We start from the raw sequence: 9,744 nt of genomic DNA on the forward strand, positions 1-9,744 counted from the left end.
AAGTCCAGGGTGAGACTAAGGTATAACGATGGTGTCATGGAGGACACAAGGGAGATTGTCAGAAGGTAAACGGCGAGCATTTTGAACATTTGAAGTGTTTTTTTTTAATATTATTCTGATTGGTCTTAGTATTAAATTTTACTTATTCTTTACGTATAAAGTTATTTAATTCTCGCCTTAACATTTTTTTTACCAAAATTAATATGCATGAATTAGGAAACCTGCAAAATATATAGTGTGTCCCATTTAAATTAAATAAGTTGAGGTTACTTCCGTTGAAATCGGAAGTAGGGTAGTAATAAAAAATATGGCGTCAGATGCGTTATGTATCATTGTACTTACATGCCAAGTTTCCTGAATGGCGTACTTTTTGTTTCAAAGATATGTAGTTAGTTCTCCGCCCTGTATAGATTATACTAAAGCTGATACTAGAATCACAGTCAGTTTTGTTAGAAGGTGAAAACAACGACTATATAATATTAGCATAAGGAGAGTGCGTAGTTCTTATTTATTTTCAATATTTTTGCGGGATTTGCCGTAAAATCATTCCTTAAAGAAAGGCTGGAGGGAGCCAAGATCAGCAGAATCATTATTAAACAAGAGCTCCTATACCTACACTTACGCATCTCGTGCCAAAACCTAGTGTCAGAATGTGACAGGAAATAAACCACACATAGGTATATCATAATATCATTCAATATATGCATAACTGCATATATCTAGGAAGTCAACTATCAATTAGACCATTCAAAAGAAATTAAAATACGAACTGAGATCGGAAAGGCAGAACTCATCAATAACCGGAAACAGCTATGTCATCCGAAATTAGAGGTCCATATAAGACGCATAATACTAAAATTTTACAGTTGGTCGCTTCTCTTCTTCTTCTTAACGTGCCCTATCAAGTCCCCTTGACGTTGGCGATTAACATGGCGAAACATCACAATAAGTTGAAGAATATTATACCGGTCTCCCCTTACTACGTGTCCAAAATAGGCCATCTTTCTATATTTGATGTTATCAAGCAGCTCGCGGGTAGCATTTGCTCTCTTAAGGACTGCCACATTTGTCAGCATAGCCGTGCATGGCCTCTTCTCCGAATGCGAAACATACACTTTGAAACAGAAAGATATCTATAAAAAAGCTATATGCTTTTGAAATGATGCTTTATTTATGAACGCTCATTCAGATCAATTCAGAAATATGTACTAAAAACTGAACACTTCTCATTTACTGGCAAATGTAACTAAAACAAGGAAAATATGCTAGCTTGGACACATCAAACGTCATGCCAAATATGAATAACTACAACTGATTTTGAAGAGAAGATAGACGAGAACGAAACTTGGATCGGAAAAACAAATCGTGGCTAATAAGGGACTGGACAAACACCATCCTAAACAACCTCGTACATATAGCCCAAAACACAGACAAATTAGCTATGATGGTCGCCAACCTCAACCAAGATAATACAACAAGGATGATGGTTCAATATAGTTGAACTTTTGTTTACAACAAAAAAGGTCTTATCATCAGCGAAAAGGAGTGTTCTACAACTACAAGATGGCTGCTGAGTGATCGGGAGCTGGTATTTGTATAAACTCTGTAAAAAATTGGAGCGAAGATGTAACCTTGCGAAAATCTCGCGTGCGACACAAATTAAGATAATCCACAAAACATTTCGGGATGTGAAATAACCAAAATCAGAGAAAATGGGGATTGATCTACCACGAAAATCGGATCAGATGAACCCATGATCGCTTTATACTCCTGCTCAGGAGCATCAGGGCAGTAAAGAAAAAAATATTAAACTTAGGTACATACCTACTGTACATCGAATTTTTTTCTGGACAAGACCTGGAAAACTGATTAAAAACCAAAGGGACACTAGAAGTCAATAATGTGACAGTTACTTAACTGAAACTGAAACTTATATGTATATAAGTTTTTACATAGTTTTATCGATCGGACTATCAACCAAAACATATTGAGATAAAAGCACTAAGCACCAAAACTAAGCACCAAACCAAAACTAAGCACCAAGATTTTACACTAAGCACCAAGATTTTACACTAAGCACCAAAATTAACGCACCACCATAAAAATGGGACATATTTGATGTCTTGTATTTCCTAAACCTGTTGTCCGATTTTAGTGATTTTTTTAATGTGTTATAGCTTTTTTCTTCAAGAATATCTATGTATTAATATTGTTGCTAAACAGATAAGTGTCATTGTATACCGTGTGTAACAATGATAGTGTGTTTTTTCCTCAAAGTTTGGAACACCCTGTGGAATATTCTGGCGAATATAAAATATTGAAATTAAAACTCAACTATAGCCTTAGGCTTTCTTAACATTATGCTTTTTGATTCATTCGCTTATGTTGGATAATAAAAAAGTTAGGTCCTTTAACAACTAGCAATGTTCTTCATCAATACAGGGTGTTTGTAAATAAGTGCGACAAACTTTAAGGAGTAATTCTGCATGAAAAAATAATGACCGTTTGCTTTATAAACATATGTCCGCAAATGCTTCGTTTCCTAGATACGGGATGTTGAATTTTTTCTTAGAAACTGACGATTTATTTATTGCTCTAAAACCGGTTGCGATATGCAAATGAAATTTGGTAAGTTTTAAGAGGTAGTTATTGCGCATTTTTTGGCATATAATTAAGAATATTATATTCACCATTGGTGTGTATACGGGTAATATGACCGGATAATTTTGCGAACGAAGCATTTGCGGACATTGTTTATAAAGCAAATGGTCATTATTTTTTTATGCAGAATTACCCCTTAAAGTTTGTTGCACTTATTTAGAAACACCCTGTATTGATGAAGAGCATGGCTAGTTGTTAAAGTACCTAACTTTTTTATTATCCAACATAAGCTAATGAATCAAAAAGCATAATGTTAAAAAATCATAAGGCTACAGTTGAGTTTTAATTTCAATATTTTATATACGCCAGAATATTCCACAGTGTGTTCCAAACTTTGAAGAAAAACACACTATCATTGTTACACCCGGTATACAATGACACTTACCTGTTTAGCAACAATATTATTACAGAGATATTCTTCAACAATAAAGCTATAACATATTAAAAAAATCACTAAAATTGGACAACAGGTTTAGGAAATACAAGACATCAAAAATGTCCCATTTTTAAGGTGGTGCGTTAATTTTGGTGCTTAGTGTATTTTGGACATTTAATTAGAAAAAGAGAAGGCATGGAACAAATATGATAGTTGAAGGCAAAGCAGCGGACAAAAGATCAAGAAGATATCCAGTACGATAGTTGGACCAAATAAAGGACATGACTGGTTACTCATTACTCGAAGCAAATCAACCCGCACAGGAGAGATTTAATTGGACAGGATCTATCTTTTCAAAACTTGCAGTTTAAACAGAAAAGTTTGACAATGGTTTTTAGGCTTAAAAAGTATTTTTAAGGGTAATTTTATATGAAATAAATAACTGAAGAACCGAATAAACAAGCTAATAACAGATAAAAATCAACTTATGATAAAAATGGATTAAAGAGAAATAATGGATTGAGTAAGTGAAATTATGGGTAAAAAAGAATTACGACATGAACCTTAATAAGTTTCTTTTATAAGATAATTTTAAACAATTAGGTAAGTAACAATAATTTCAACTGGTTCAAACATTATATTTTTATTTGTGCTTCAATCAAAATCAAAATGACTTTAAATATTATAAATGTTGTTTCCTCTAAATGCTTAAATATAGCATTAGCATTATGTTCCTCATTCATTTGTAAATGTTTCATTTAAATGTTTAATATACATGTACCATGGTTCTATAGAAAGGTTCTTTGACAAGAGGCGCACCTAAAAATCAACTTTAAAAGCCAACATACCTTCAGTCTCTTTAAAATTCAACACGTTAATCCCATAAGCGGTGAATATCCAAAGAACGTCAAGGTGATAGTATCGCGCTCTTAACACACCGCGTCCAAAACAAAAAAAAACTAAAAAAGAACCCGATCTCCAAAAATCTAGGTTACTGCCATCGATTTAGTACCCACACAAAAAAATATAGCCACACGCGGAAAAATCGAAAGCTGTCACTGGATATTTCAAAAAAGAAATACAAACGCGGTCACATTTTTCAAAGGAGGCTGTGCTGCTCGGACTGCCTCGATTCGAGCAATGCACGCTCGATTGCGATTGTTTTCATCGGCCAACAACTGACTGCACAACTCACACTCTTTGATGTTGCTAAATGTAGGTTACGCTATACGTTCTAACGCTGTTATGAAGCCCGCTGAAGCCGTACCATACAAGCACAAAGGGTTTTCTATATTTCGCGACATAGGCGTTCATCTCAGAAGATATTTGTCAGGTTAAAGGTTGATGGCGTGAGGAAAATGCAGTAGCGGGACCAACTTCCTCTTCATGAATCTTTTTTTTGAAGATTATTATCTGAAAGTCAGGACGTAGACTCGAAATGTTCTCCCTCGTCTTCACATTCTTCCGGTGCTTCTATTGATGTCGTGGTCAGCTCCTTGTTTTAAGCATTTATTTTCAGATCATCTGCCCAGTGTATAGTTCTCGGTCGCTATTTGCAATATATTCTTCATCCACCTTCCATCATTCATTATTGTCACATGAAAAGGAAAGTTGTAGTTTAGCATGGCAATTCGTTTAAAGATATCCCATGTCGCATATTTGTGTAATTGGACATAATTCATAGTTTTTAATAATAATAGGGAACTTGCATAAAATTTTAAATTCGAAAAAAAAATGCTACAAATCACAACAGAACGTAATTTAAAATGTATACAGGGTGTTTCATTGGGAAAGTAACATACCTTAACTGTAGAAAGAGGACACTTAGGTGGTGTCAAAATATCATACTTAATGGGTCTTACTTCATTAATAACAAAGATACTGGGTGTTTTATCTATTTTGCTGTTTTCTTATTTGGTTCATAATTTTTTAACCACACTGTATATTTATTTGATATTTGGCACGCAAATATTCTTTAAGGTGTACAATAAATTAATTTATTTACAATTGTAAAAAATCCAGGTCCGGATTGAAAAATATTGGGAAAATATTCGGACCCAAAAACAACACCTTGTACACGTCGGCGTCGCGTCAAAAAAAACTGGTACAACTCTTATAACCAATAATCGTGTTTTTCAAGTTGTGTAAGTTGATCTTGTCACAAGTGTCATTCCAATTTCTGGGGCAACGTTGCCAGTTCAACGAAAATATTATATCAAACTAGGTAAAAACGGGGCTGTGCGACAGGCCGCATATTTTAATATACTAAAAACTAAAACAATTGTAATTTTCCGTCATCTCAATTGAGTATCCATACATTGATTCGTGTTTATTATAATTTATAAAAATATTTCAATTCAAATATAATGATAGATAATAAATTTTGACATGACTTTAAATTATTATGTTTAATGTCAAATCGAGAGGTGTGATTGGTTTCTCGTAAATTGTAGGACAAAACTGCATTAAGTTGTGTAGAATAAATAAAACACACTGGAAAAATTAAAAATTTAATTTGAAATTAATACAAAATGAATAACTTTTACAGTGAACAAGTGTGTAATTTAAATATATGTATTACAATTCGAAATATACATTTTAATCGTTATTTTTTTGTATTTAGATTTAGTGCAATTCCGTTATCTGTGATGGCAACAACGAAGTGATTCACGAACAATAATTGTCAGTCTGAACACAGGTTTACATTGGGAAAAAAAGTGTACCAGTTTTATATGACGCGAAGTGTACATTAAATTTTTTTAAAACATATTTTGCATTTGAAAAGTGTATAAATAACTAAATTTAGGGGTATACTTTTAATTTTGGGCAAAATGATTTTTCTGGTAAAGTTATGAATTTGAATTCTGAAATTATGCGAATTGCGAGAGCTCGAAGTAGAAAATAATTTAAATACGACTTACAACTTGTTAAACACACTGTATATTTATTTTATATTTAACACCGAATATTCTTTAATGCGTCCAGTCAATTAATTTATTTATAATTACAAAAAATCCAGGGCCGGATTAAAACATATTGAAAAAATGCCCCGACCCAAAAAACACCCTGTACATTTTTTTTAAATGGATTTTGCATTTGAAAAGAGGATTAAAAACTAAATTTAGTGGTATACTTTTAATTTTCGGCAAAATGATTTTTCTGGTAAAATTTTGATTTTGAATTATTAAATTATGTGAATTGCGAAAGCTCGAAGTACAAAAATTAAAATCTGACTCAATTTTAATTAATACCATTATTTAATCTAAATTGGTAAAATGTCAACATTTCAGTGTTTTTTTATTATGGCGACAAATCATTCATAACAAATATTCACCTTAATTAACGAATAAATAATAAAGAGTCCACAAAAAATACATAACTTTATGTAATCAACGAAATATCTTAAAAATTTAAAAAAAAACAGAAAAATTTTTCTTAAAAATAACTTATCAAAACTATAGTAATTGTTCAAAATGGCCACCACCTTGTTAAAGACAAAGTCTTTTTTTTTTGTTATTTGTCTGACTGACTACTAATCTCGTCAGGGTTATTCTTCATTTCTTAAAAGGAGTCTGGAATCCGGTCAAGAAGTTCTTCCCTACTATTTATTTCCTCGTTATAAACTTTGGATTTTAGATATCCAAAAGTTATTTTTCAGCAAATTTTTTTTTGTTTTTTTTTTTAACTTTTAAGATAGTCCGTTAATTAAACTTATGTATTTTTTGTGGAATCTTTATGTATTATTCATTAATTAAAAGTGAATATTTGTTGTGAATTATTTGTCGCCATAATAAAAAACACTTAAATGTTAACATTTTACCAATTTAGATTAAATAATGGTATTAATTAAAATTAAGTCACATTTTAATTTTTTTTACTTCGAGCTCTCGCAATTCACATAATTTCAGAATTCAAATTCAAAATTTTACCAGAAAAATCATTTTGCCGAAAATTAAAAGTGTACCACTAAATTTAGTTTTTCATACTCTTTTCAAATGCAAAATCCATTTTAAAAAAATTTAATGTACAGGGTGCTTTTTTGGGTCGGATCATTTTTCCAATATTTTTTAATCCGCCCCTGGATTTTTTATAATTGTAAATAAATTAATTAATTGGACACTTTAAAGAATATTCGGTGTTTAATATAAAATAAATACACAGTGTGTTTAACAAGATGTAAGTCGTATTTCAATTTTTTTTCTACTTCGAGCTCTCACAATTCGCATAATTTTAGAATTCAAATTCAAAATTTGACCAGAAAAATCATTTTGCCAAAAAATCAAAGTCTACCACTAAATTTAGTGTTTTATCCTCTTTTCAAATGCAAAATCTATTTTAAAAAAATTTAATGTACAGGGTGTTGTTTTTGGGTCGGAAGATTTTTGCAATATTTTTTAATCCGGACCTGGATTTTTTACAATTATAAATAAATTAATTGATTGTACACCTTAAGGAATATTTGCGTGCCAAATATCAAATAAATATACAGTGTGTTTAAAAAATTATGAACCAAACAAGAAAATGGCAAAATAGATAAAACACCCAGTATCTTTGTTATTATTGAAGTAAGACCCATTAAGTATGATATTTTTGAGACCGCCTAAGTGTCATCTTTACACAGTTAACGTATGTTACTTTCCCAATGAAACACCCTGTATCAAAGAGAAAAAAAGTTGTTTTTGTCTTTCGTTTGGCCCCTAAACACGACTAAATCGAGAGAAAATTCAAATTATATCAGCCAGCTCAAAACGCGCCCTCATTGGTCGTGACGCCATATCATTATAATATTTAAGTGCATCCACTAATTAGCATCTCAAATGAACTTAATCGTTACCACTTCACTAGTTGCTTTACTGGTAAATGTGTTGTTTATATGATCTGTAACTTTGATCGGTTCAAAGTTCTTATTTTTGAAAGGGCTTGAACGAGTCACTAATCACGAGTGTATGCAAAATTAGAAACACCAAATCTTTGGCTTACAGAAATACAAAAAAATACAAGATATCAAGAAAAGCAAAGCCGACTTTTTTAAAATTTGAGAATTTGGGCATATCTTTTGGGTTTCATATTAATCTATGAAACTTACAAATCATATAAATACAACATAAGTAAAGTCGACTGTACATTACATGATTTATCATGTGATTTGTCACATGATTTGGTCATGGAGTGAAATTTACATGTTTACACTGTGTGATTTGTCATATGATTGTGTCATAAGCATTGTGTTTTGTCATAAGCATTGTCATGCGGCTCGTCATGGTCAAAATCATATGATAAATCACGTGATAAATCATGTAGTGTAAAGTCGACTTAAAGCAACCTGTGAAGCGGTAATGATTAATTTCTTTTAAGTTGCTATTTAGGGGTGGATTTTTCCAAATTTCTTTACCAAAACAAAAGGGACCTACTTTATTTTTAGCCCAAATTGTTTACTTTTGATGCTAAAAATTTTTTAAATAAAGCTTTTTTAATATCTTTAAAAAAGTTGTAATGAGTTTTCCACGAAAAGTGCTTCATTTTTTTGTAATTTCACGTTAAAATATTCGATTTGGAATTTGACGAATGCGAACCTATTTTTCATTAGCTATAACTCTGCTTCTGTTTGGTTTAGAGACCTAATACATACACCATTTTTTTCACTTTTTTACAATATTTTTGCCGTTTTGTATGTTTCTTCCGTATATAATATCATAAAAGAGAAAATTTTGCCGGCAATATTTTTGACTTGTATGAAAGTTTGTTGCTTAGCAATTTTTGCAAATTAAATTTTGACAGTTAAATCAAGAGACGTCAGTCGAGTGATTTTGTCAAAATTTCATAAGCGAAAATTGACAAAAGGCAACAAACTTTAATAAAACCAGAAGAAAATTTTGCCGGTGAATAATTTTCTCTCGAATGATTACGACAAGACTATTTCACGATACAATTAATTCATGATATCAACGAAACATAATCTTTATTTATTTGTTAACAATATTAAATGTATGTACACTTATTATAAGCTATAGTCGTTTTCCTATTCTTTTCTACCAAAGCATGATTGTGTGTATTATTGACCTGTAGCATTTGGGAACTCGAAGGTCCTGCTTCATTTTTGTTGTTCTGAAATTTTCGATCTACTTCTGGTGGTGACTGGAATCCAGCTGCAAATATGGTTTTAGAGAGCTTGCCGTTGAGTGACCCGTTAATTTAATTAACTCCTGTTTAGAAACACCTTGCTTGAACAAGGCTAACACAGCTGAAGATCGATGAGAATGATTTGTTATTTTATGTTTTTTTTTGTCTATTCCAATTTTTCCAGCTGACATTTTTGTCCACTTAGATAAGGTGATGATTCCAAGTGGACAGTTTTTGAACCAAGATCCATCCTTCCAGTTGGAGTGAACGGTAAGGAAGAGTCTGTCTGATAAAATCTTTGGTCCCCTTTTTTCCATTAAATTCAAAAATAATCTAACTGGGCATAAATTTTCGTTAGATGAATTTCTTACCAGCCATTTGCTGCTTGCCAAACTTTTCGAACAGCCTTGATTTGTTTTGGAAAAAATGCTGTTGTATTCAATTCGGCCCGTAAATTCTCCCATAACATCAAATTCCTTCTGGAAAAAGTGAATCTTGCAGTTTACGGCCTCATTGCCTCTCCAAATAAGTTCAAATGAGCAAAGGTGAAAATACTTTTTTTGTGCTCCATCGGGGGTTTCCTCGTC

General features: G+C 31.8%; 1 protein-coding gene across 1 annotated transcript in view; it reads right to left on the bottom strand.

Annotated features, from left to right (window-relative positions):
- Nucleotides 1-4,236, bottom strand: part of LOC114336085 (uncharacterized) — a 312,006-nt gene extending 307,770 nt beyond the window's left edge. Inside the window, exon 1 of the mRNA XM_050647154.1 lies at nt 3,886-4,236. The gene's annotated coding sequence lies outside the window, so the exon portion shown is untranslated. The remainder of the gene's footprint in view (nt 1-3,885) is intronic.
- Nucleotides 4,237-9,744: the final 5,508 nt, after the last annotated feature.

This window comes from Diabrotica virgifera, chromosome 3 (genome assembly GCF_917563875.1).
Source record: "Diabrotica virgifera virgifera chromosome 3, PGI_DIABVI_V3a".
In the NCBI taxonomy this organism is placed as follows: domain Eukaryota; kingdom Metazoa; phylum Arthropoda; class Insecta; order Coleoptera; family Chrysomelidae; genus Diabrotica; species Diabrotica virgifera.